We start from the raw sequence: 26,419 nt of genomic DNA, 5'->3' as shown, positions 1-26,419 counted from the left end.
GGCCCTGGACTTCCCTGTCTAGATGGCTCAAGTCAGTTTCTAGCACCCGTGCACTTCCCCTTTCTGGGGCTCATCTGTGCTGCTGCTATAAGCGTCCCTGGGCAGGAGGAGGGGTCAAAGGGCAGCTCTGTGTAAGAGATGTAGGCAGAGTGAGGATGCGCAGGTTGAGGTCTTGTTAGCATGCATGTAAGGTGCATTGTGATGTAAGAAAAGGAGAGTGGGCCGGGGGCCAGGGACTGACTGTCCCTGCATGAGTGCATGCTAAGTCGCTTCAGTGGTGTCCAGCTCTGTGCGACCCTCTGTAGCCTGCCAGGCTCCTCTGCCCATGGGATTCTCCAGGCAAGAATACTGGAGTGTGTTGCTGACTCTTTTGCTCTAGGGAGTATATTTCTGTTTTCAGTATTGGTGGGGATTGCTTGGTTGCTAAGTTGTGTCTGACTTTTGTGACCCCATGGACTGTAGCCCACCAGGCTCCTCTGCGCATGGGATTCTTCAGGCAAGAATACTGAGTTGGTTGCCATGCCCTCCTCCAGGGGATTTTCCCAACCCATGGATTGAACCCACGTCTCTTATGTCTCCTGCATTGGCAGGGAGATGCTTTACCACTGGTGCCACCCAGGAAGCCCCATGACTGACTGTCCTTACTCATCTGGTTCTGAGCTAGAACTTGGAGAAATCCAAGAATTTAAAATTCCAACCGGATGTTCTGGGTCACTGTGAAGATATTTTGTCAAAGCAGGTAAAATAGAATGAGCCTCTTTTACTGGACAGTCTGTTTCTCTCACTCTGGGCCCTGCAAATGTGAGCAGTGGGTCTTCAGAGTGTGATAAGTGTCATGACAGAGTGAGGGACAACACATTTCTGATGAGGCAGCTTTGCAGGAGTGCTGACAGCTGCAGTAGACCTTGGAGGATCTGATTAATGAAGTTTTTTTTTTTAATAGCTTGAGCATTGCAGCAAGTACATTCCTAGGCACAGAGATACCTAGAAAAATCTGCTGTGGTCTATGCCTGTAGGGAATGTTCAAGCCAATACAGAAATCCGATCTGTAAACAAAAGCTGCCATGAAGTGAGCTAGGCACCAAATGGAGGGTCTGTAATGAACACTGGGGACACAGCAAGGACCTGAGGCTCATCCTGGGGGTACTCTATCAAGGCTTCACCGAATTATTTGATTTAGGTCCAGAATATTGAGTAGGGGTTTTCAAGTATATCAGGGCAAAACTGAAAACCATTCCAGGCAGGAGAGAATAGCAAGTCTTGCCAAGACTTAGATGTGGTGTGTTTGGGAAACTGCACATAACTTGGTTTGGGTAGAGTTTATGCATTAAAAAAAGTGAACAATGATATTTCTTCAATTTATTAAGCAGCTGCTTTCATCAAGCACTTAGAGTTCTGGACTAAGCCTGGTTAGAAGTTAGATGGTTCAAGCCTGGATAGAGAGATGGATAGAGCTTGATATTTTGTATCACTGGATGTGATTAAGAGTTTGAAGGTTATCCAGAAATGTATGGGAACTATTATGGTTATCTAAGTAGGAGATTAGAGAAAAGACAAGACAGGAGACTACTGTGAAAGTCCAGGCAAGAGATAAAGATGGTCTGAAGTAAGGGTGGTGTCAGCGGTGGCTCAGGACAAAGATACATGTGATATCAATTTGAGAGGACTTAAAGAATCCACCTGTCAGTGCAGGAGACACAGGAAACACTGGTTCAATCCCTGGGTTGGGAAGATCCCCTGGAGGAAGAAATGGCAATGCACTCCAGTATTCTTGCCTGGAGAATCCCATGGACAGAAGAGCCTGGTGGTCGCAAAGAGTCGGATACACACACACATTAAAAGAGAGAATCTAGTTGATACAGAAGTAAAAACAGAGGAGGATAGTAAGTTCTGTGAGACTCTAGGGACCAGCATTGTGTAAGGTGATGACATTTATTAGGGTAGGATGAGCAGCACGCTTAAGCTGGAGTGAGGCTGGAGAGCATTAAATTCTGGACTCACTGAGTCACTGAGATTCTTATCAGATATCCAGATAGAATCTACTGGACATTTGAAACTGTGGCTCTGAGCTTAGATAAGAATTCTCAACTGAGTATGTAGATTTGTGAGTATAAAGACATAGGGGGGAAAAAACTCATGGGGCTGGATGGAATTTTTACTCTTTGAGTATCCGTTATATACCAGGCACTGTATATTAGGTTCTGGGGACACCCTGATTAAATAAGGCATCATTTCTTTAAAGTGTCTGTTATTGGGATTCAGGGAGTGGGATGGGAGTGCAAAATTATGTTAAGTATACAGACACATTTTTATATAAAGTATACAGATACATTTTTAATAAAAATGTATAAAGATACATTTTTTCCTACTTACTATAATCACTAATTGGTTTTAGTTTTATTTTCTAGATTCAAGTAAGCTGAATGTATAAAGGGAAAGGAGGATTCTATAAGAGAGAGAAGAGAATGTTTAGATGGAATACTAAGCATTAATACTGGTAGGATAGATGGTGATATTCAGGGAACAGGGTATTGGCACCAGGCTTAATGATTTAGGACACAGAGATAAGGTCTTGTGTGAACCTAGGGAATGGTTAGGAGTTGTTGCTTATGTGTAGAGTAAGTAAGAGTGATGGAGTACGGAAGTTTTAGGAATGATGAGATCAGAGGTTGGGTTCCCAAGTCACGGTGGAGAGTGTAAGCAAGTGCCTTCATCCTCAGCGGACATCGCTGGACATCCACAGGAAGTGGCTGGGGGTGAAGTCAAGGAAAGGTAGAAGGTGACAGAGCCAAATGGTAGGAGTTTCCAAGGCAGAAGGGGTTTCATTGAAGGCAGGAAGGATCTGTGGTGGGTTGGGAAATGCTTGCATTACTATTTGGCTTTTCAGTATCTTCTGGAGATGGCTATAAGGCATCTGGGGTTAGCCTTCCTTGATGTTATTCCATGGTGATGAGGGCATTTGTTTGCCAAGGAAATTGCATAAAAATTGGTGGAAAGAATTGCTAGGTAGGTCAGCTTTTGGGGCTAGATCAATGGGTAGGAGGGTGAGGGTTTGGCAATGGCCTTGAATTTCAGGTGTGGACAGTTGTAAGGGGGATATATGATTTCAACCTGCCTCACGGCTCTGAAACATTCAAAAACTGTCACAAAATAATAAAACACCAGACATTTTTGAATGGAAATTTGTGATCAAGTGTTTTTCAGTGATAAAACTCAGCTTTATCTGTGTGAATCAGGCCAGAAATTCCTTGAAAAGAAAGGCTCTTTTGGAAATGTGGAGGGTGTCATTTTCTCCTCTCCATTCAGGAGGACATAGAACAATCCAGGAAGAGAGATTGTTATAAATGAGAGCAGGGAAGTGGGGGATCTGTGTGGGAGTTTGCAAAATGATTATCCGTGGGGCTAAGAGATGGAAGAGATGAACACTTAGACTGTAGGAGGTGGCCAATTTGGGAAGGGCCTTGAACGCCAGATGGAGGAACTTGGTTTTATTCTGCAGAATAGAAGAGAAGTGACATGCATAGGAGTTCTGTGGTTTGGAAATGTAGAGAAACAGGAGTGTAGAGAATGGAGCAGTGAGAGCAGGTTGAGCTGTCAGATGTTGCCACTGGGCGCTCAGTGATGAAGTGCACAGGGTCTCTGCCCTTGAGGAGATTTCAGCCTAGTCAGAGGGGATCAAGAATGTCTACAAGGTAGAAAGTGATAATGTGAAAAGAGGGGCGCAGGGTACCATCCTGACGGGTGCAAGGGGATCAAAGAAGCTTTATGAAGGAGGCAGTATTTGGTCTCCACAATGAGGGGGAGATAAGGTTTTGATCTATGGCCAGGAAGAAAGGAAAGAAGATATTCTGAAAGTAGAAATTGCGTTGGCCCAAAGCATAGAATGTGTTTGAGGGAAGAACAAATGGTTCATTTAGTTTATAGCAGGGGTTCTTAATCTTTTTTATGCCACAGGTCTGCTAGATAGTCTGGTGAAGCCTATAGCCTCCTTAGAATAATATTTTTGGTGTATAAATTAAAATAATAGCATTGCAAGGGAAAGCAATTGGATTGAAATAAAGTCATCAATAAAATAAACACATTGATGATATAGTAATATGTGTGTTTCATTAGTAATGCAATAAATAAGAAGGTCTAGCAGCAATCTAATCATGACTATAATTTTCAAGTTTAGCTTCAGTAATATTTTGAGATATTGGTAACAACTCTAACATGATATGAAGATATCTGAGATCTCAATTGTTGACAAAATTACCGGTATTGCTAATACTATGGTTTGTTGCCTACAGTTGTAATAGAAGTACAATGCTTGAGTCATTCCTGAAAATAAAGGTAAACGTTTTCCCCATAAGGGATCATACCCTTTATAAATTCTAGCCACAGATGCCAGGGGAGTCATGAACTTCAGTTAAGAACGCCTATAGAGAATGCGGTTCAGAAAGTAATACAGCACAGTGACCTAAGTTGTGAGATCTGCCAGGGCTTTAAGATAGAATTTGATTTTCAAAATCAAGATTTATTCACTATTGGAAAAGTACCATGCTAACTGAGTAAACCAAGAACGCCCACGAGGTTGTACTTCTTTAGGCCACCCATGTGTTTTGCCCTCGGTTGCCTAAGAAGACCTCTCGACGTTATTTACAGGATGAGGAGCGCATTCTTCCCAAGTCCGCAGAGAGGCATCAAGCGCAAGGTGCAGAGCAGAGGTCTGAGGAGCCGAGGTGGCCAGCGGGACAGTGTGCTCTTTGTCTTCCAAGCCCTGGGGAGGAGATGGGGAGGCAGAGATGCGGCCTGTTGTCCTGGCATCAGGGGCTGTCCCTGGCCTTTTTGTTTTGGGCTGCTGAGTTGTTTGGTAGTTGGAGAAATCTTAGTAAACGTAAATAGAGCAGTTAGATGGAGAGGCAGAAGGACAAAGGAAGCAGAAGGAAAAAGAGAGGGGGCTTTGGAAAGGCGCTTTTTTTTTTCTTTTTTTTTTTTGGTGCTAGGTGTGTCCAGAGCACCCAGTCTTCAGGACTGAGATTTTTCTCTCTGCCTGGAGCTTAGTTTACATGACTGCCTTCTGCAATATGCCGTTTTGGAATATGACAAAAACTGTGGAGACAGCTGCTTACTTTAGAGACAAATAAGGGCTCCTTTGTCTTCTAACAGTGAATTGGAACAAAAGGGCTTTACATTTATGGCTCTAGTCACAGCCTGACCACACTGAGTGGGGAACCTGGGACACCTGGGGCTCCCGAGGCCAAGAGAAAATAAACCTTTCAGGCCTCAGCCCTTCTGTTTCCCTTCTTTCTTCCCTGGGCAGTATGAGTGTACAGTGATGTGGTCAGCATTGTGTTTGCGAAATGCGCCCTTTATTCAATTTATGACTGCTGTTCCTTGTACCTTCTGACCACTGGGGACTCCCGGCATAGCTCTGAGCTCCCGGTCCTAAGGGCCATCTATCTAGGCTGCTTCATCCGCCGTCAGATGCCCATGCTCACAGAAAATGTCAACTGTACCACTCAGTGCACAAAGGAGTGATTCTCTCTGCAAAGGCAAAGAGGAAACATCTGATGGTGTAGCCAGCCATCTGGCTATCTTTAGGGACCGAACATGCATATTAATTTCATCTTTTGTATATTACCTAGTTCACCCTCCAACATGTAGGTGGTGTTAACTGCAATGTTTGTTAAGCAGGCTCCCCACTGCAACCCATCCTTTCAATCCCAATCCTTGAGCAATTACCACCACTAATATATTTCCAGTTGAGTGTACCAGCCAGTGAAGTGGACTGCCTGTGTCTCTTCTCTTGGATGATGATCAATCAGCTTTTCTGGCTCTTTAGAATGTAAAGATGAAACATATTACTGAAAGATTTAATTTTCTAAAGTTAAGAAATGCAAAGGGAATTCCTTGGGAAAGTGGAATGCATTGATAGAATAGTACTGTCTGAAACCCACTTACATAAAATGTACAAAAGATTTGGGTGGGACAGACCTTCACTGGGCTTATAGGCAAAATAAAGTCCTAAAACATAGTTTGGCTTCTCTTAAATGATTTTAGTCACTGCTTTCAAAGACCACACAGCCCATAAATATCCTTTTTCTGCTTGCCAAGGTTACGAACAAGCCTGATTGACAATTTAGTCTTGACAGGGGCACCTGTGTTTTTAGTGACTTCTCTTTTTGCTTCCTCTTATAAAACATGAACTTCCAACTGCAAATGAAAATAACGTCTGATTCTACACAGCAGAGTCAAGTGGGAGATGATGGCTGTCTAACCAGATCACCATATATACCAAGTTGTTCCTTAATTCCTTTTTTCAACTAGGACAGGCAGATGTCTCTGCAAAGTGAGATGGAAAGTTATTTCCATATCAGAAAATGGCTTGGAAGAAGGTACAGAGATAGGAATGGAAAACAGAAATACAAGTAAGCAAAAGGGGAATTTAAGATGAAACTCTGATACCTTCTTTCATGATTTTATGTAATTGACATTTCAGTAATGTTTGATAAAGATATCTCTATATAGAACATTTGTAATTTCTGGCCCAAATCAACCAGGGTATACAGTTAAGCAAGAGGAGAAATAGTTTATTCCCTTCCCAGATGGGAAGAGAAAAGAGAATGGGAGAAATTACAGATTTTAGAATTCTTTAAGGAACATCGCATTTGAATCTCTCCCAGAATCAACATTTCTAAAAATATTTCAAGCTTTATGCTTAGCGTTTTTTGGTTTTCCTATGTACTATATGTATACATGCATTTTTTGCTTAATTTGTTTGTAATGTCATATGTGCCTGCTAAGTCACTTCAGTAGTGTCCAACTTTCTTAGATTCTATAGACTGTAGCCCACCAGGATTTCCCAGGCAAGAATACTGGAGTGGGTTGTCATGCCCTCCTCCAGGGGTTCTTCCCAACCCAGGGATCGAACCCTCACCCCTTATGTCTCCTGCATTGGCAGGTGGGTTATTTACCATTAGTGCCACCTGGGAAGCCCTTGTAATGTCATGGTGTTAGTCACTCAGTTGTGTCCAACTCTCTGCGACCCCATGAACTGTAGCCTGCCAGTCTCCTCAGTACTTGGAATCCTCCAGGCAAGAATGCTCTAGTGGGTTGACATTCTCTTCTCCTGTAATGTCATGAAGATAGGTAAATAAGTAGCCATTTGTCTTTCCATGGGTCTGGAGTCAATGCCAATTTCTAGGTATCAGGAATGAAACAGTTGGGTTATTTTGTCCTTTCTTGCTTATGTATGCTACACTGAGACATGTATACTTTGATAGCTTGATGGGAAACTACATTAGCAAAAACATAATCTGGTGACTTAACATTGCACTTTTTTGCAAGAGCAAATTAAGTAAAAACTTAGAGCAGGTGATACACAACATAGGGATTCTCTCTCTACAGCTGAACTTGTTGGAGGTGGCTTAGAATAAAGGTGCAGATTGATTATTTAAGAGTTTTTGGCTATTTTGCATTTTGCTTCTGAGTTTCTGAAAATCCTGGCTTACCAATAATTTTTTATGGTATTAGTTTGGAAATTAAAACCACCTACTTTTGTTTTCAGGCAGAACATCTGAAACATGTAGCATGTTATATTACAAATAATAGGTATCCATGAAATTCTTGTTATATAAATGCCAAGCTGAACACTAGAATTTTGTAACTTCCCCTGATTCTGAACATGTTTATAAGCATACCATATATTTTTTAATAATCATTAATGTTTTTCATGAAACTTGTTCACATATATTCCTCAAGGTATTGTTTTCCTTCTCTTATGCTAGCATATTTAGATTAGTTTGAGTGACTTACACATTTTAATTATTTTTCCATCATTCTATCATAAAAAAATTTCAAAACATTTCTAATATTCTTCATTCCTTCCTGAAGATTCAAGTTTCCATCAGCCTGAAGAACTTCCTTTAGCACTTTTCATAGTGCAGGGTACAGTAATAAACTTGTTCCTTTTGTCTGAAAATGTCTTCATTTTTTTTCATTCTTGAAGGATATTTTCACTGAATCAAGAATTTTGAGTTTATACTTATTTTTATTTTGAAACTTTAAATGCATTGTTTGGTTTTCTGTTTTTTGTGTGTGTGATGAGAAGTCAACTACAATTTGAATCATTGTTCCCTATGTGTGATGCTTTTTCTAGACTTTTTTCTGAATCAGTGGTTTTTAGCAGTATAATTATCATGTGATTAGTGATGGTTTTATTTGTATTCATACTTCTTGGGTTTCACCAAGCTTCTTGAGCTTATAAATTTATATCTTTTACTGAATTTGTGAAATTTTTGGCTCTTAACTTTTCAAATATATTTTCTGGTCCATTCTCTTTTTCCTTGTTTTCTAGAATTTTGGTTACGTTATGTTTGGTAATTGTTATTTTGATATTGTCCCTTAGGTTTCTGTTCATTTTTTCCCTTATTTTAAGAATAAAGTATTCTTAAAATGCTTTTATTTTTCTTTTATTCTTATTCTTCTTTTAAATTAGAGCAATTCTATTGATCTATCTCCTAATTCACTTACTCTTCCCTCTCTGTTGCCTCTATTTTGTTGTTAAGCCTGTCCAGTGAATTATTTTTCAGATATTTTATTTTCCAGATTTAAAATTTTCAACTCGTTCTCTTTTAAAAAAAATAATTTCTAGCTATATGTTGACATCTCCTATCTTTTCATTTAATAAAAGTACATATTTCTTTATGTCATTGCACATAGTTACAATAGTGGCTTTAAAGTTGTCCGGAAATTCCATCATCTGGGCCATCTTATGATTGTCTTCTTAGAGTTATCTTTTCTCTTGAGAAATGGTTACATTTTCCATATGTAGAGCACTGTTGGATTATATTCCGAAGATTATGAATGATCTGTTGTGGATACTCTGAGTATTGTATATTTCCTTGAATAGAGTTGATATTTTTTGTTACAGTAGGCCATTAACTGTCCTAGAGCTGCAACTGCTATCATTTGGATGGCCGTTTCAATTCAGCGGAGTTGGTTTATCCTTGGCTGAGCTGCTTGGAGTTTGCCCGCACACTTGTGGTTCAGTTGCCAGAGATGTGGGGAGGGTTACACCCAGAATTTAGAGCTCCCCATTTCCGGCTCTTTACTTCTTGCGATCCTGCCCTCATCCTCGAAGCCATGAAAACAGGGAGCTCACCCAGTGCTGCTTCCTTCTTTCAAGTGTTAACTTCCTTCCAGATTCTGCCTGCTCTTGGTTGCTCTCCAGTGTCTTCAGGTAGCTGGGCTTTTTTGTTTTGAATTAGTGTTTATAGTTGCTATCTGTGAGAGATCCGTGTGTTAAGACCTTATTTGGCCATTTTAAGTTATCTTTGAGCCTTTGATTATAGCCACATACTAGCAGAACTAGAACTTGAAAAGTTAACACTCCTCCAACTCTGAGCTGCCACCCTGGTTTATTCTTTAACTTGGTCGCTGTACACCAGTTCTCCTTAGGTGAATGAAACAGTGAGAGGGTTTAATTGTAAACCGTAAAAATATATGTCAGTTTGGATCTGACTCTGGCATTCAAGCTAAACATTCACCTTTTATGGACTTTTCTTAGAAAGTCTAAATAGTTAAAAGCTTCTTCTGATACCATCATGTTAAAACAGAGCAAAATTAGTTACAACAAGAACCATTATCTTTTAATAACACAGTTAATTCCAAGGTTACTATAATGGCTCATTTATTTCAAGTCATATTTGACAAGAAGAATTTGTCAGTCTAATGAAAGAACTGGGACAGTCTTGTGGACTTAGCTCTGATGGGATCTGAACTATCTTAATGGATTCCAAACACGGGAACGGCACATGTAATCCTAGTTAAGTAACTTAACAGCAGAAACATAATGAAAACCTGTTGGATTTTTTTTGTGTGTGTGTATTTAATATTCTATTAGTTTAGCTGTTTGAAGCATTTTTCACAGAGATATATTTTAATTGGACATGCTTTTCAAATGTAGTTTGGAGCATATTACACAGTTGATTTTCAGCCTACTAAAATGTTAGATATTTATTTATAGAGTTCATAACATAGGATAATAATATTGAGCAAATATCAGATTTATATAAACACTGGGTAATATCAATCTAAATTGGAAAAAACTCCAATTTCATTGAAAATCACCACTTTATCAAAATATTTCTTATAATAAACTGGTTGGGCACTGTTTGGAATCATTTTGAAGTGACTGTTACTCTTTCCCTTTCCCCCTCTTTCTTTGTATTTCTGATATTACTAACTTGAGAGTTTCTTTGAATGGGTATCATTCTCTTCAAAACTGAAGATTATAGAAAAGTAAAGTGACACACTGTTTCATGTAGTTTAATTTTTGTAGTTTAAATTTGATGTTGATTAACTTGCTCATCAGTGACTGAATTATTCTTTTGAATAACTTGAACTCAATCACTACTTATTCCAGTATTGTTTTTCTTTTTGATTTGTTTTATTGTTATAGGTGTTTGCTTATGAAAATGAAACTTTAATCAAGGATATTCATTAGCTGGAGGTTTGTGTAACTGAAATAGAATTTTCATTTTGAATGCATCTTTCCAAATTCAAGCTCACCTATCATGTAGGAAATATATCAATATTTCCTGAGTTTGTATTTTGATTTATTATCTAGTAGATGGTAAAACAAGTCTCTGCTCCATTGAAAAACAGCTAAATCAGATTTTTTTTGTTTGTTTCATTCTTAGGGTGATATTCAGACTCATTTATTTCAAAAGTGAAAATAATACTCTGCTTGGAAGTTTTAGTCAGTTAAACTGGTTGTTAGAATGTTATTCTCTAAGGGTAGAAATGATTTCTTTCTTCTTCTAGTAACTATGTGCCTTAAACATAGTAGGTGTTTAATCAGAATATGTTTGACTTATGTCTAGTGAGATAGAAGAATCCTAAATAATAGTGTTCACTGGGGATATGTAATTTTCACTTGAGATTTTATTGTTCATTTTCCTTAACTTTAAGATTTCTGGTTTCAGAATAGTTAAATATTGATGATTTTGCTATGACTGGTAATATTGCTCCTTTATTTTAAATATTTTTAAAAATTTAGTTATAAAAATGAAGACTTAAAAAATATTCTTATGTGTTTTTCCAGTAAGGGGTGGGGGGCCTGAAACTTTGTATAAACTAATAATAAAATCCTTCTAATTCAGAATGCTATTTGAAATTGAAACTATTAAAATGAGGATATTGGCACAAAGTATGCTTGCCATAAATGTCTATTGAGTTGAACTTTGTGGCTTCAAATGCATTATTATTGTTGAGCTATCTTAGCTGCATCCTAGACATTGGTGAAACTGAAGGATGACAGTATTTAAGCTTTAAAGAAATTTGAGAGGAGTGGTGGGCTGCAAACTATAAAACTCTGGGTATAGAACTTTTTCCTCTCTGTGGATTTCAGCCTATTAACTTGTGTATTTTAGGGGAAATATTTACTTCATAATCTGTATATAAATGTATATACTTTTCATTGCTTGACATTTTCATATTTACAAGTCAATGAGAAATATCAGTATTTTCTCCCTATTCATCTATGTCTTCTTTCTTCTTTCTAAATAAGGGTGTAACTGGAGATTGACAGACTCTGGTGGGTGGCATTTGCATTATGGAGCAATGGAAATCTCAAGGCTGGTTAATTATATTTTCAGCCTACACCAGGCATTGCTCTCCCCTCTCTTCTTCCTATTCTCATTCACTACCTTATAGTTAGTTATGTGCAGGGAATTGTGAGCTTTTTGAAAGCGAGAGCTGAGTTTTATTCATCTCAATGCCAAGCATAGGACCTGATACAAAAAATGATTACCATATAAAATAAATCACTATAGTTGTGCAAGAAACAACAGTTGATGATGTTCATTGCCATTGACCAAATGCGTGAACGATATATGAAGTAATCATATTGGGGATCTTCCTTAGCAAGATTATGTAGGTCACTGGTTAGGAGGCAGACCCAGGACCCACGGTCGGAAACCCCATACTGAATACCACCGGTGTAACCACTGTGCCCTTCTAACTGCTGTCAGTTTATTAAAATGCCCATTTTCCTTACAGAAACCAACAAATGTAAGCTAACACACATTACCCTTGAGATCTGAATTACTCAGTGTGATTCAATGTATGAATTAAATCCTCCATGTGTTTTCACAACTGAGACAAAGAAATGAACACTCTCCTAGTGTTAATGAAGTATGATGAGAAAAGACGTCTGTGAACAATGGTCAGTCTGTCCACCTATTGTTTGCTCTGCCTAGAGTATCAAATCTGATTGTGATTTGGGTAATTTGAATCTACGACTCTTTAAGCCTTTTAGCTCTGTGCATGGAATTTCAGCAGGGATGGCTTTTTCAGAATTATTCGTGAAAAATCACATCACACAGCATTCTAGGACAAAAAGAGCAAGCTTATAAGGCAAGAATTAATGCTATCTTTATAACCTGCCAGCATTTTTTAAGCAACACTAGCGAAAGTGTTAAGTGGGTCTAAAATTATTGACATTAACACCAATAAAATTGTAAAGTAGGCACTAATAGTCTTTAAATAATACCAAAACTTTTGTAGAGAGGGCAGTTAACTGTTTCCTTAGCTCTGCCTTTAGATTTGACCAGGAATCCCCTTCTAGTTGACCTACTTTTGAAGTAGGTCAGATGCACTGGTGGTAATCATTTCACTATCCTTGAAAATAATGTACACTGTGGAAATGGAGTTTCCACCAATAAGAATGTGTTGGTTCTCTTTAGAGAAGGAATTAGAGATGGGGATGATAAATGAACATTCCCCCCCAATGATAAGAGCATCTTAGAAGGGTAGAGGGAGGGAAAAATGATGCCCAGAATTAGAGAATTATGGAATTTTAGAGCTAGAAAATACCTCAGATATGGATTAGTATAAATATGGGTAGAAGAGTTGATAGACTTTCAAACATTCTGGTAATCAGAATCAATTCTACAGGCTAATTGGTTCACTCTCAAGAATCTCAGAGCAGTATATCCTGACCCTTCTAATAATGTTTGGAACAGTGGTCTGTAGATTTTGTGGTATATGTTAGTTATATTACACCAGGACAGTTCATAAAGTAAAAGAGCTCTGTCCCATCTTTATTATATAGGGCAAAATATATAGAGGGCAAACTTATCCCGAATTCTTCAGTAACCTTTTGAGTTTCAGAGTGAGTTGATTGCTGCTGATGTCTTGGTTTAGGCAATGAGAGACAATGCTGGCACAGAAGAGGAACATGAAACAGTGAATGGAGGCAGTAAGACCAAGGTCTTAAAGATGGATTTCCATGGAAGTCTCAGGAAAGTTTTCTAAACTGTCTACTTACACTGTACAGAAAAAATGAAAATGAAATGAAAAAGCCAACTTTCTGAAGCATACATCAGTATGTTCTACTCTAAACACCAATCCTCTTATCTTTTTGTACTTCCTCTTGTTATGAATTCCTAATGATTCTTATCATGAATGGAGTTGGTCTTTCTGCATTCCTCATACCATTCATTTGATTGAACCTATCAGGAATTACAATATCAAGTTGAAGTCAAGCTTCCCAGATGGCAGTAGTGGTAAAGAATCTGCCTTCCAATACAGGAGATGCAGGTTCAATCCCTGGCTGGGAAGATCCTTTGGAACAGGAAACGGCAACCCATTAAAGTATTCTTGCCTGGAAAATTCCATGGATAGAGAAGATTGGCAGGCTACAGTCCATGGGGATGCCAAAGAATCGGACATGACTGAACACACGCAGATGAATCTTTCCCTTTTTAAGTGCCTATTTTGAAATCTATCTTACCCTGAGACCTGTGTGGCCACTTGAAATATAGGATTTTGTTCCCTAGTGCTAGGGGTCATGCCCAGCACTTGGCAGGCAGCTCTAAATGGCCACGGTGCCATCATAAAGTGTTACAAGTTACATTACATCATAACATCAGTTTAACTTCTTACAGTGTGGATAATTCCAGAGAATGGATGGCATTTTGATACATGGACTTTAAGTCTTCTATGGCCTTTGTGAGTGATTTCTCAAGGATTCTTCTCTGTGTCCCCGCAGTCTGTATTCAGAGTACTAAATAGTTCAAGGTTTGACTTGTATGCTAGGAGTTGTCGGTAACCTGAGTGTGCCCGAGGAAACTTTTTTTTTCCCCATAAAAATAATCTTCAGTTTTTTGTTTTTTTTTAATTTTTATCTTTCAGTTGAGGAAGATGGCAGCATGAATAAAAGACATGGACTAATAACTTGTAATGAGAGACTTAGGTAAATGTGGAACCCCCGGGCACATCTCTGCTCAGTGTTTCCCATCAGGTGGAGTGGCCTGTTATGGATGAAGGGAAATTGAGTTCTTCTGCTTGACCCAAACACTGATTCTGTGCCCTCACGTCCTGCCAAGATAGTTGCATGGTTGCTATTTAGTATGAGTCACAGCCAAAGATGAATTCTGAGTGCTGTGTCTAAGCGGCAGGAAAAAAAACCTGGTCCTCCTCTGAAGGTCAAGTGCAGTTTTCCAATGTGTCAGCACAATAGGAACCCATACACTTAAGACCAGGGGAGACCTTGAGGATCTAGGGTTGTGACATGTGTATGGAGACTTGGCTTCGTCTGTTGCCTGTTTGGATTGATCTAACCCTGGGACAGAAAAAAAAATCCACTCAATTTCTTCCCATTTTGGTCTCATTTTATTTGTACATTTCTCTCTTCCTTAAGAAGATTTCTCTTTGGCTAATGTAAGAGACCTGACTGTACTGAGCATGAATCTTTAATCTCAAGCAAAGCACTTCAATGGCAGAATGGCTCATTTGACTTCTGAATATCCTTTTGTACTGGTATTTCCTAAAATTACCTAATTCCTATGCAACCTTTCCATATGTATCCTTGTTGGGCAGATGAAAGGCTTGTGGAAACACCCAGCATTGGTTTCACTCTTGCTTCCCTTATATAAATAGGATAGCCTTCCAATCTGTGGGGCTGAAATGCATGATATGGCATTACCTTTCCTAAACAGAGGAGGGTAGGGCTGGTGCTTAAAAAAAAAACTTTTTGTGCCAGCTAACCACTAGGCAGCTGGACCAGGAGGCAGAAAGCAGTCTAACAGGCCTGAGGAGAAACCCCAGGGTGGGGAAAATAACAGAAGGCCAGTTGTAATGTTAGAAATGATCTTTTCAGCATCTTTCTCATTTCTTCTAAGTCTGTGCGTTTGATGTGGCAGCTCTCTGTTTCTCAGACAAAGCTCGGTGAAGAAACTGTTCTCACTAATTGCTAATGGGCCAAATTGCGGTGCTCATTTAGAGAGATTCTGGTGACAGACAATTAAGTATCCACATATTTGAAAGTGTTGGGAGAGAAAATGGTGTCTTCACCTCACCAGGTTCATTTAAAAAGCTGCATTCGTGTTTTTTGCTTTTGTTGTTTTTCCTTTTCCAAAACTTCACTCAAGTCAATGGGAAAAATCCAGAGAAACTGAAAAGAAAATCCCCCTCAATGCCAGACTTTCCTTGTCCTTGGCTGAGGTAAAGAGGATACGGAGAAGCCCCAGGGAAGCCACAGTACTGAGTCCCTACGAATCTTTCTTTCTAGGCCTGCCTGTAGTCTCTGCTGAACAGTCTCTTCAGAGTGGGGTATGTTTTTTAGTTCTGGAATAAGTAATACTCTCTTTTGGCACTTCTTTTATGCATTAAAAATGAATGTGTACGAATGCTGGTGATTAGGGGATGTACTCCAGAACAGTATAGGAGTACTTTAACAATTGATGGAATCCTCAAAAATTCCAAATAAATAAAATGACTTGGCCAGGCAGAAGGATGGTTGGGAATTTTAGATTGAAAGGAAATCCTTCTGTAATTTTTTTTTTAGTAAAATATTGAATCTTTTTTTGAAGCAAATTATCACATCCCAATTTATCCTGTGTAAATCTGGAATGCCACATGGAGACCTGACTTTAACTGGAACACGCCTTCACTTAGCTAGTTTGAAGTCAGTTCCTCCCCTTCCCTGGCTAGAAAGGAAACTCCATGAAAGCAAAGTCTTTGCTGTTCATAATTATGGAATCTTTGATGCTTGAGAGCTCAGATGCTTAGATACTCACTTATGTTTGTTGAGTCAATGGGACAAATGAAGAGACAAACAAGGAGCTGGTATTCTAAAACGTGATTAGAAAGAAAAAATATCCAGAATTTGTGGTTAGTGCTAATATATAAAAGAGGCCTCTTTGGGATAAAATGAAAAGAAATTGGGGTCTAAACCTAAGAGTACTGTTTTTTACTGGGCATTAATTTTACGTCACTGCAATTTCTCCAGACCAATGGAATCCTTTCTATGTTTATGTCAGCCACAAATAGAATCTACACAGAGGAGGCATGCACAGCTGTCTACCTGGGAATGTTGGATCGTGAATTCTGGTTGGCTTCCTTTTTCTGTGTCAGGACATGGTTGTAAATTCATGCACAGAACACGGACTGTCAACGTGGACATTTACTGTACACCTTGTTCCATGCTGTGACCCTCCCTCGTGAACGCTGAAGTGGGAACTTGTATGGGGAGGGGGTAATGGGGAACACCGTTGAATGGGAACACAGTGCTGCCGTATCTCTTACTTACAGTGAAGCTGGAGGCACTGGCGCCCATAACATGACTCCCTTGTTCATGTTACACTCAGGGAAAACCAGAGCCACATGTTTGAGTGGCACCTCCTGAGCTCCTGTTTCCAAATTCAAACTGAGCTGCCACGTGGTGTACACGATTTCAACGCAGGAGCAGATTTCACTGAAGCCACGGGGCATCTGAGTTACATGAGTACGAAATGAGAAACAGACGTGACTGCAGGTGCTTTCTGCCCTGCTCTTGTGTAACTAACTCAAAGGTGTCTTTGATTTAAATAAGAAATTTGGCAGACAGCTTGTCCATAAAGCACTTTAATTGCATTGGTTTTTGGTAAAAGGGCTTCTCTCTCCTCCCACCTCGCTCTCACCACACACATTCAAATACACATAAAACTCCTATTATAAAGAGTAGAATGACAGTGTTAAAAATAAAATTTAAATTAAAGGCCAACCTCAGTAACTCGTAAGTTTCCCATTCTCCCTGTAAACGGCCATTGGTTTTCATGCTTTGGATAGCCTGATTTTAAATAGGTAATACTTATCCAGTAAGTCATAATGGCTCCAAATCTATTGCAGAAATAATATGGCTTGTAAATATATTAACAAATAAATATTTAACCAACAGACAAAAACAGCTTCAAAGAAGTCAGTCAGCTCCAACGAGGACATAACACATTTTAAAAAACTGCCAAAATAAGGGTTTGTTCAGTAGACCATACCATTCACGGCCCAAGAGAGAGTATGCTACCTTTGTGCCTGAAAATGTTTCTAGTAGAGTTCTCAATTTCTAGACTAAATGTGTGTAATTGAAGCAAAGCTGCCCTACTTATGTTGCCCCATGGTTTGGGAATCTTTTGAGGGACTATTTTGTATTTTCAAGGTTTAGCGTTGAGAAGGTGCTCAAAAAATGTGAAATGATGACTAAGACTCCATTTGGAGTCTGGGTGAACTGAATACCCATCACAGCAAAGTGGCCCCTTTCGGCTGTCTATAGAAAGTAGAGAAAGTCTGTTTCACCTTTTTAGATAGGCTTGTTGACCTTGGGCAAGACATTATATCTCTGACCTTCAATAGCCTCATCTGCGTAGTGAGGGACTAAACTAGATGAGTTTAACCAGGTCTCCTTGGTTATAATTTAGAGTGTGATTCTGTGGGAAGTTTGGGTTTTATTGTGTACCTTAAGAGTTTTCTACAGAATAATCTTTAGCAACTTAACTTTTTAATAACCTGAAGCTACTACACCTGTGTGGAAATTATTATAGGCATTTTTTCTGACATAGATATCCTGAATTGAGGTTGTTTAAATTTGGTTTCACAGGTTGTACACTGCACAACTCCAGGGGGCACTATTCACATAGATTATAAAGTGAATGCAACCCCCACCCCCCTTCAAGTTATGCAATGTTGCTTCTCTGCCTTAAATATACAATATATTTTCTTTCTAGCTAGGGAGCAGATTCATGTTGTTAGTTGTTTTTTTTTTAACACCTATGTTTGTTGGAATTCTGCCAACTTCTTCCTTCAGATTTCTTTTCCGAGAAGAATTTTCTCCTGATTCTTTCCCAAGCCTTGATTAGAATGAAACTAACATTTACTTTAAAAGGAAATTATTCTCACTCTGATGGATTCTGCTCTAAAATTGAGGGAGAAAGGGTCTGGAATTGGGGCACCAAGCTGTTTCGTTGCGCCTTTCTTGGCATGGTGTGTGTAGGGTGGGATGGCATCAGGCAGCAATAGAACATAGGTTTTTGGTGACCTGGGGGCTGGTAGCTCTGTATTTTGTTTGTTTGCTGTGTGGAAAAGAATCAGAAATAGATGGCTGTTTCTTGAAACTCTGCCCAGTGGTTTGGCTAATGGTACTTTTCCATCTTGCATCGTGGAGGGAGTTTGATCTTGAGTTGGGACTGATTGCATCCCTGGGCAGGCTTTAGGCTTGGCGGCCTGAGGAAGGCACATGTGGAATGCTAGCTGACTGCCTTTCTGCTCCCACACGACAAAGACACCAAGTCCGCTGGGGTTTGCTTGTGCCAGTTCTCTCCCTCGTGGGGAGCAGAACTGGTCTCTTTAAAAAAACATTATTGCTTAAAACTAACAAGTGGAAGCTGAAGTGCCTTTCAGCTAATGGGTAAAAACTAGCTCTTTCTTACTGAAGTCAAATTAATATTTAAAACCTGGATTCTGGGTTTCAAGATGTTCTCAGAAACTTACTGGCGTTTTCGCCGCCTGCTACTGGTGAGTTGCTTTGTACTCATGTCTCCTCTAGACTGGGGCTTCGCTGTGCTGGCTGCACCGCCAGCTCTGGGCACATGGTTTTAGGCTGTGCAGTGTGCGGGGGACAGCGCTACCTTCTGCCTGCCTGTCCAGATTGTGTAACTCAAATGATGAGATGATTTCATATGGACAGTTAGGCTTGTCTTACCAGCCAGCCCATATGCATCAAATTCTAAGGAATGAGTAGCCCAGTGCTTAACTGTCCACATCGTCAGAGCAATATTGAAGCTGAACCGTGGAGCCCGAAACCTCTTCAACAACAGACTTCTGACTAGTTATCTCTTCTGATGTTTATATGTTGCCCCTGACTAATCTATCAGCAATAGCAATAGAATTATTTACTTCAGAAATAATACCTTTTGTTGTGATCTTGCTTCAAGTGATCATGAATCCCTATGCAGACCTGCAAGGTTTTAGATATAATTATCCCTGTTTTATAGGAGAAGATACTAACTCTCAAGAGGGAAGGCATTTACTCAAGACAGCATGAGATTTCAGGGCCAAGAGTAAAGCCTGGTTCCATCCTTCAAGCCATATTGTCATCCCTCCCTTCACCCCAGTTAGGAACGCAAGGCTTCCTGCCATCTCCTCCTGTATTATCCTCTTTTCATGGCCCAGCTCATTCTCCTGTCTCAGGCCATCTTGTGGATATACTGTTGGCTTCTTCCCATCACTCCCAGGATTCTTCCATCTTTCCACAAGTTTCCTTTCCTTGGCCACTTTCCGGTTATGTAATCTTGAGAAAGTTGCTTAATTCTCTGGCCTAAAATGTCCTCATCTGTATAATGCTTTCAAAATTATAGACAGCTCCAAAATATGAGCTGGTTCAATTGGATTTTTTTTTTTTTCCCTTAAGAAGCAACTTTATTTTTTTTTTTAAATAAATTTATTTATTTTAGTTGGGGGCTAATTACTTTACAATATTGTAATAGTTTTTGCCATACATTGACATGAATCAGCCATGGGTTTACATGTGTTCCCCTTCCTGGACCCCCCACCCACCTCCCTCCCCATCCCATCCCTCTGGGTCATCCCATTGCCCCGGCCCTGAGCCCTTGTCTCATGCATCGAACATGGAATGGTGTTCTGTTTCACATATGATAATATACATGTTTCAATGCTATTCTCCCAGAACGTCCCACCCTCACCTTCTCCCTCAGAGTCCATAAAATTGTTCCATGCATCTGTGTCTCTTATTCTGTCTCGCATATAGGGTTATCGTTAACATCTTTCAAATTCCATGTATATGCATTAGTATACTGTATTGTTGTTTTTCTTTCTGGCTTACTTCACTCTGTATAATGGGCTCCAGTTTCCTCCAATCAATTGGATTTTGTTTTGGGAATATCAATTAAAATCTACAAAGAATTGTTTAGCTAACATAAAGAACTGAAGCAAAAAGATCATGAGCAAGGGTGATAGCAAGATTTTGGATCTAAGTAACTCCGGAAGAGTGGTGCAGTATATTGGGAGGAAGAAGGCTTGGGGTAGGGGGAGAGGATGGGGAGAGGTTTGGGGTAGAAAAGCAACAGTTCAGTGGGGACATCTGGGCTGAGAGTTATTAATATGTGCTGTCACTTAACTCATGGAACTTGTGGACTTTTCTAAAGACCGAATGTGGGATAAGGAACAGAGGAGGGCTGAGGGCAGAGTTCTGGGTGCTTGGGCTAACCTCAGACTGGTGACTTCGTTTTTCTGCATTTTAGTTTCCTCTTAAAATGGAAGACATGGACTAGATCTCTAAGCAGCCCTCTCACTTTAACATTCTTAAGTTCTATAAATGACACAATAGCAAATACACATGTCATCTGAATCTAAACTTGAAATTGTATACTGTCAAAGTCAAAGACATTCAACAATGGCTTCCCTGACAAAGCGGCAGCCAGCAATGAGGTCAGACTTGCTCAGTTGTGAGAAGCTGATTATGTCCCTTGTTCAGGAAGTGACATTTCAAGAAAGGACTGACTTTGCTTATGAAAACTTACTGGTTTTGTGCTGAAACAGAAGGTCAAGGAGGAAATGGTACCAAGGAGCAAAGGCTGCAAAAGAGTGGGAGACCCTTCCTGTTTGTTAACTTGGGGCCTGCATCACCTAATTATTTGAAAATGAATGGTGTTTCATCAAAGGTATCTTCCCAGTAAGAACAGCCCATCCTTGACCAGAGCTCCTCTTATTGCACTGCTTCCTTGACCTGTGTTAAAGCCCAGGGAATTCACAACAGATGAATTCCTGCTCAAATGAATTCCTGTTATGAGGGGGAAGGTTGCTGATAGGATGTATCAGCAACATCTGATACATGTTTACCTGCCTTCCCACAGGGTGGACTCAAGCCCTCACATTGCCCTCTACTAGGGCTTGTGCAGAGGGACTTAGCTGGACAGAGAGCATAACTCGTGGGCTGGGGAGAAGGGTAAGAGGAGCAATTAATCTTGGGACTTGTGTGAAAACCAGTAACACCAGGCCCTGACACTCCACTATTACTTAAGTTGGCCAGAGCACTTTATAAACATGGGGTAATTTATTCATGCCTCCAAACTTTCCCTGCCAGACAGCTCAGTGTTCGCCTTCCTCCTACCTCTGTGACTGGGGAAGCCCGTTGAATCACAGAGGTATGCTACCACCAGTCCCACCACACATTAGTTTCCAGTTAAAGGATGGGTAAATCTCCATGCAAGTGTTGTCATCCTCCTTGCTCAGTATTTCCCAATTTAAGGAAAATAGACCCAGTTACCTAGGAGACACAATGTGACTTTGTAGGTAGGCTAAAAGCATTTATGAGCTACAAAAAATGTTCAGTTGTCACCCAAATTTTCCACCCTAGCTAAGACTTACTGGAATTGCTGGCATGGCTAGGCAGGAATCACATGGTAGGTGACTTAGTGTTGGTGTCAAGATGAGATGAAAACTGTAAAGCACCTTTTTTTAAGATTCACATGCCCTCTGTTTTCAATGTAGTATCCTCTTACCAAAAAAGTCTGAGACCTCTGACCAATTAGGTCAGACTCTCTGGGGATGGGACTTGGGTGCCCATAGGCTTTAAAAACTTCCTCAGTTGATTGTACTCTGCTGGGCTAAACACCATAGGTGGAGAAGAAAGGACATGGATTCCACACTTGTTTGTTGTAGATGTGTTAGTCAGCTTCTCTGAACTTTGATATCCTCCTAAACTGAAGATGGTAATACTTACCTCATGAGGTTGTTGGGAGGATCAAGGGAAATTAAGTCAAATGAGATACCCTAAGGCAGGTCCCTAGGGTTTGTTTTCCTTTACCTCAGCTGCTGTGGAAACAGTTGCCATCTATTGTGTAAGTGGGAGAGAGTTTACTTCTTTTTTAAAAAAAATTGAGGTAAAGTTGACTTATTACATTATATTAGTGTCAGGTGTACCACATCATGATTCACTGTTAATCAACTGTGCCCAAATATAAGATTAAAAAATTTTAAAAAGTTATATACATTGTGAAACAATTATCACAACTCTAAAGAGTTTTCTACGTGATAGAAATTCTTTTCTGTATTCCACTGGTGCTTCCCAGGTGGTACAGGGGTAAAGAATCTGCCTGTCAATGTAAGATGAACAAGAGATGTGAGTTCGATCCCTGGGTTGGGAGGATCCCCTGGAGGGGGAAATGGCAATCCACTCTGGTATTCTTGCCTAGGGAATCCCATGAACAGAGGAACCTGGTGGGCTACAGTCCATGGGGTCACAAAAGAGTTGGACATGACTGAGCACACACATATCTCATTGCTAATTTAAAAACTAAAACATGAAAGGACTGAAACCTCTCGCTTTGGGTCTTATTGAAATAAGTCAGTAGAGCCAAATGAATGGTTGGTGTTGTCAGGAAGCCTCAGGTTCAGCCTCCATAAAGGCAGGTTCTTTGTTTCCACCTAGTTCTGAACTATTTATTTCATCAGGCTGAAGCCAGGATGACAGCCCACAGCAGAAGGGCCGTGCTCTCAATTAGATGGACAGAGCCATCTGGGTCCCTGCATCCCAGGGGCTCTCTGGGGACAGTGGTCCAGGGCGGGTGAAGGGAAAATGGTGGCCCTTGTTCTCTCAGAAGCTAGACTCTAGCCCTGAGGAAGTGTAATCTGACTCCAGCCTGATTTGTCTTTTGCTCAGTTCCATCCTCTGTCCCTCAAGTACCGTGGTGCTGGTACCTTTCCTTTTCCGGTCAGAGGAAACCTGTCTGGAAGCCTATGCCCTGAATAGTAGCTCACTTGTCTCTGCTCGATAGCAAGACTCTGCCTGGCCAGAAATTGGCATTTCCACAAAACCTACTACCTTCTATTCAAAGGCCCATGGCCTCTTAGTCTTTGTCCAGGGGAATAACAGCCCAGCTTACCTTGGCTGTCTGGACAGATGAACAGGCTCCAGGCCCTCCTCAGTCCCATCTGGGATGAGTGGTCAATGTGGCAGTAGGGGCTGTGGTTGCAGTGCCCCGACACCTCCCCCACTAGCCCGGGGATTAGATTGCGTCTCCACCTCACTCCTCACAGGGGTGAGCAGCGCACAGAGAAAATGAGATCTTGTCTTGGGTGTGTTAATGAGGAGTTTGTTCCACGGGTTATCCCAGCACCATTTTCTTCTCAGCCTGCTATGGAGGGGCCCACCTCCACCCCAAACTGCATTTAGTTTTGGGCAGGTGACTCAGTGTTGGGGGGGAGACATTGTACCCTCATGCTTTGACCTGGAGCCCCTAGAGCTTGGTGTGGGTTCCAAGATCATGCCCTGAGTTACATGACACAGCTATAGTTAAGCTCCTCAGCTGCGGTTTTTATCACTGGTCCTTCTACCTACCAAGTGCAACACTGAGGCAATTCATCGCTCTGTTCCTTCATCCCTCCATCCTTCCCTCCATCCATCCTTCCATCCATCCAGCATTTGTTCTTTATCTGCCCTGTGCCTGGCACTGTGGAAGATGCTGAACGTCCATGGATGAAGAACACACACTTGACAGCACACTTGACTGTTGTCAAGAATCTCAGGGTTGATGAATGTAATTGATAATGAACAAATGTTGGTTGGTTAGTGTAATATCATCTGGTGAGACAAGAATGAAACAGGAATAGGGTACGGTGAGATTCTGAATTTTATAGCAGGAACCCTGGGTAGAGGAGTTGGAGAAGGTGCATCTCTAAGGACTTTCCTGAGTTTAATTGACACTCATGCACAATTGGCTCACCTTAGGGACTATCTGTTCTGAGAGGGACCCAGTGGGGACTGGGGCACTGGGGGGCTGGGGCTTGGCGGCATCTCCCACTCCTCTTCCCACCCCGATGAGAAGGTTGGGGAGTCACAGTAGGGGGCTGTTCTTCTCTGTCTCACTACCCCAAGCTAGCCTTTCAGGGAAAAAATCTGGAGACCCATCCATCACATTTTATTATTTTGGAAGGAGAGAAGCTACAAGTGTGGTGATGATGGCAGAGGCTGCTTTCACGGTTATATTTAGAGATCAACTCCTACATTCAAATGGAATCCTAAGCCAGCTTTCAGGTGGGTGGAACAGTTGCTTGACTGGGCATTCTTCTTGGAATATTGGAAATAGCTACCTAAACCTTGGTCGAGGACGATCTTTGGTTTGTTAGCAGGAGGAAACGTGAGAAGGTATGCTTTGTGAAGTTAAATAAGCTCCTTTCCTCCCCTCCAAGTGGAGCAAATTAAAATTTGTGGCCCCTTGGCATTTCCTAAAGAAATAGAATAATTTTTTTTTTCTCCCCAAATGACAGGTCTCTGGTTCTGATATGAGGCAGTAAGATTTGAAAATAAAGACAGACCTAAAATCCATTTTGATTGAAGCTAAACTTGATTGAATCCTGTTTACAATGACCTTAGATAATTTTGCTTTATTATCCAGTGTATTATGTTTGCACTGGGGATTCTGAAAATAAGTTACTTTCTCAAGATAGGCCTGAGATGCCACTTTTCATGCTGGTTTGGGCTAGTTCCATTTCTCATGAGAGTAGAAAGAGGGAATGAGCATGGGTATGAGATGAGAGGCAAAGGAAGATGGGAGTCTGCACTTCCATTTTCCTTTGCAAGCAGCTCCAGAATAACCCAAGTCCCTTTTCCCTTCTGTCTGTTACCTGGCACCATCTTCATCTTTGGCCAAAACACCCTCAGCTCATAGAACCCCATTGCCCATCTGCCTCATTAACACCTTTGTTGGTCAGCACCATGCAGAAAAGTTGAATAACATGTTAGTCACATGTGGTGCTCTTCTGGTCCTTGGCAGAGTCTCCGGGAGAACATACAGAGAGGGAAATTCTTCTTCAGACTCACCATCTCATTTGTCTAATCTTGCAGCCCAGTACTTCTTTCTTGAAGTCATCCTTGGGAGGGTTTCTGCTTACTGTACCCTAAAAGCAATTTTGCTGTCCCTGTAAGAGCCCCTAATATCCTCTCCATTCCAGTAAGCTAAATTTGGACAATAGATACCAAGAACCAAAGATAGCATGAAAGCCAAATGATTCTGTCTCGTTGCTGGCTACAAATGCCTTGCCTCTCCTCATGTCTATACTTCCTGCTTACTTTCCTATCAATTTTGTCAGAATTCATCTGCTCTTCTGTGAAGGAGCTAATACTGCTATTTCTTCCACTTTGAATTATTTATTCATTAAGCAAACATTGAATTCAATGCTATCTCTGTGTGGGATACAAAGATGGCAGACCTGGTTCTGTTTTCAAGAAGCCTCCAAGCTAGTGGGAATACAGATGTACAGAACTGGTCTATCTTACAAGGGCCGGTGTGGATGCACACATTGTCTGGGAACTTGGAGTAAAGGGAGTATGATCTGCCTATGAGAGCTAAGGAAGTTTCTCTGTGGAAATGACTTGGAGGATTGAGGGATAATTAGGGATTCTCTAGCAAGATAAGAGTAGAGACAGCATTCTAGCAGAAGAAATAACATATATGAAGTTTCAGTGCCATGATAGAGGATGGTAGTTACTGGGACTGGTGAATAGCCCCGTGTGGCTGGAGCCTCGTTGCCCTCGGAGAAATGGCACATAGGATTTCCCCCTTAGGCCCAAGAAGAGCCCCACTGGCTTATGTAGGGAGATCTATTTGCTCCCGTGGGTGATGGGAAGCTGCTGAGGAGTTTCAAAGAGGAATGACATGGGTAGATTTTGATGTGATCTCAACAATAGGACATAGACTGATGGGAGAACTGTCATCCTCCTATGGCTCTTTAGTGGATGCTGTCGTGTGTCCCTGACCCTAGGCACGTGTCTCCCCACAGCTGTTGAGAGTACTGCTGGCTGATGTCTTACAACTGAGTCCCACCCAGAAAACTGGCTGAAGAAGAGCTGCCTGCCCAGGACCTGAGGGCATGTGAAGGCTTAGCTCCAGCCTGGGCCAACTCCAGAGAGCCATTGCAGCCATGAGGTTCCGTGGGTCTACGGACACCCTTGTTGTGACCACATCACAGCTCAACTCCCCCTTTTGCCTAATTTTGCTTCCTTTACTCCCTCTCCGGTGATGTCCCCGAGAGCCCTGCCCAGGAAGCCACCTACGGACACGTCTCCATTTCAGAGTTTATTTTGTGTGGACCTAACCCTGCA

General features: G+C 40.9%; 1 long non-coding RNA gene across 1 annotated transcript; it reads left to right on the top strand.

The window, feature by feature from the left end:
• Nucleotides 1-273: 273 nt before the first annotated feature.
• LOC145516791 (uncharacterized) lies at nucleotides 274-26,419 on the top strand. The gene is made up of 4 exons (XR_014061769.1): nucleotides 274-339; nucleotides 6,310-6,410; nucleotides 24,252-24,352; nucleotides 26,098-26,419. It is a non-coding gene; the product is annotated as an uncharacterized LOC145516791 (long non-coding RNA).

Source organism: Giraffa tippelskirchi, chromosome 8 (genome assembly GCF_054371585.1).
Source record: "Giraffa tippelskirchi isolate mGirTip1 chromosome 8, T2T-mGirTip1v1.2.pri, whole genome shotgun sequence".
NCBI lineage: Eukaryota > Metazoa > Chordata > Mammalia > Artiodactyla > Giraffidae > Giraffa > Giraffa tippelskirchi.
Note: the sequence above shows the minus strand (reverse complement) of the source record. Positions and strands in the feature narration are given on the sequence as shown.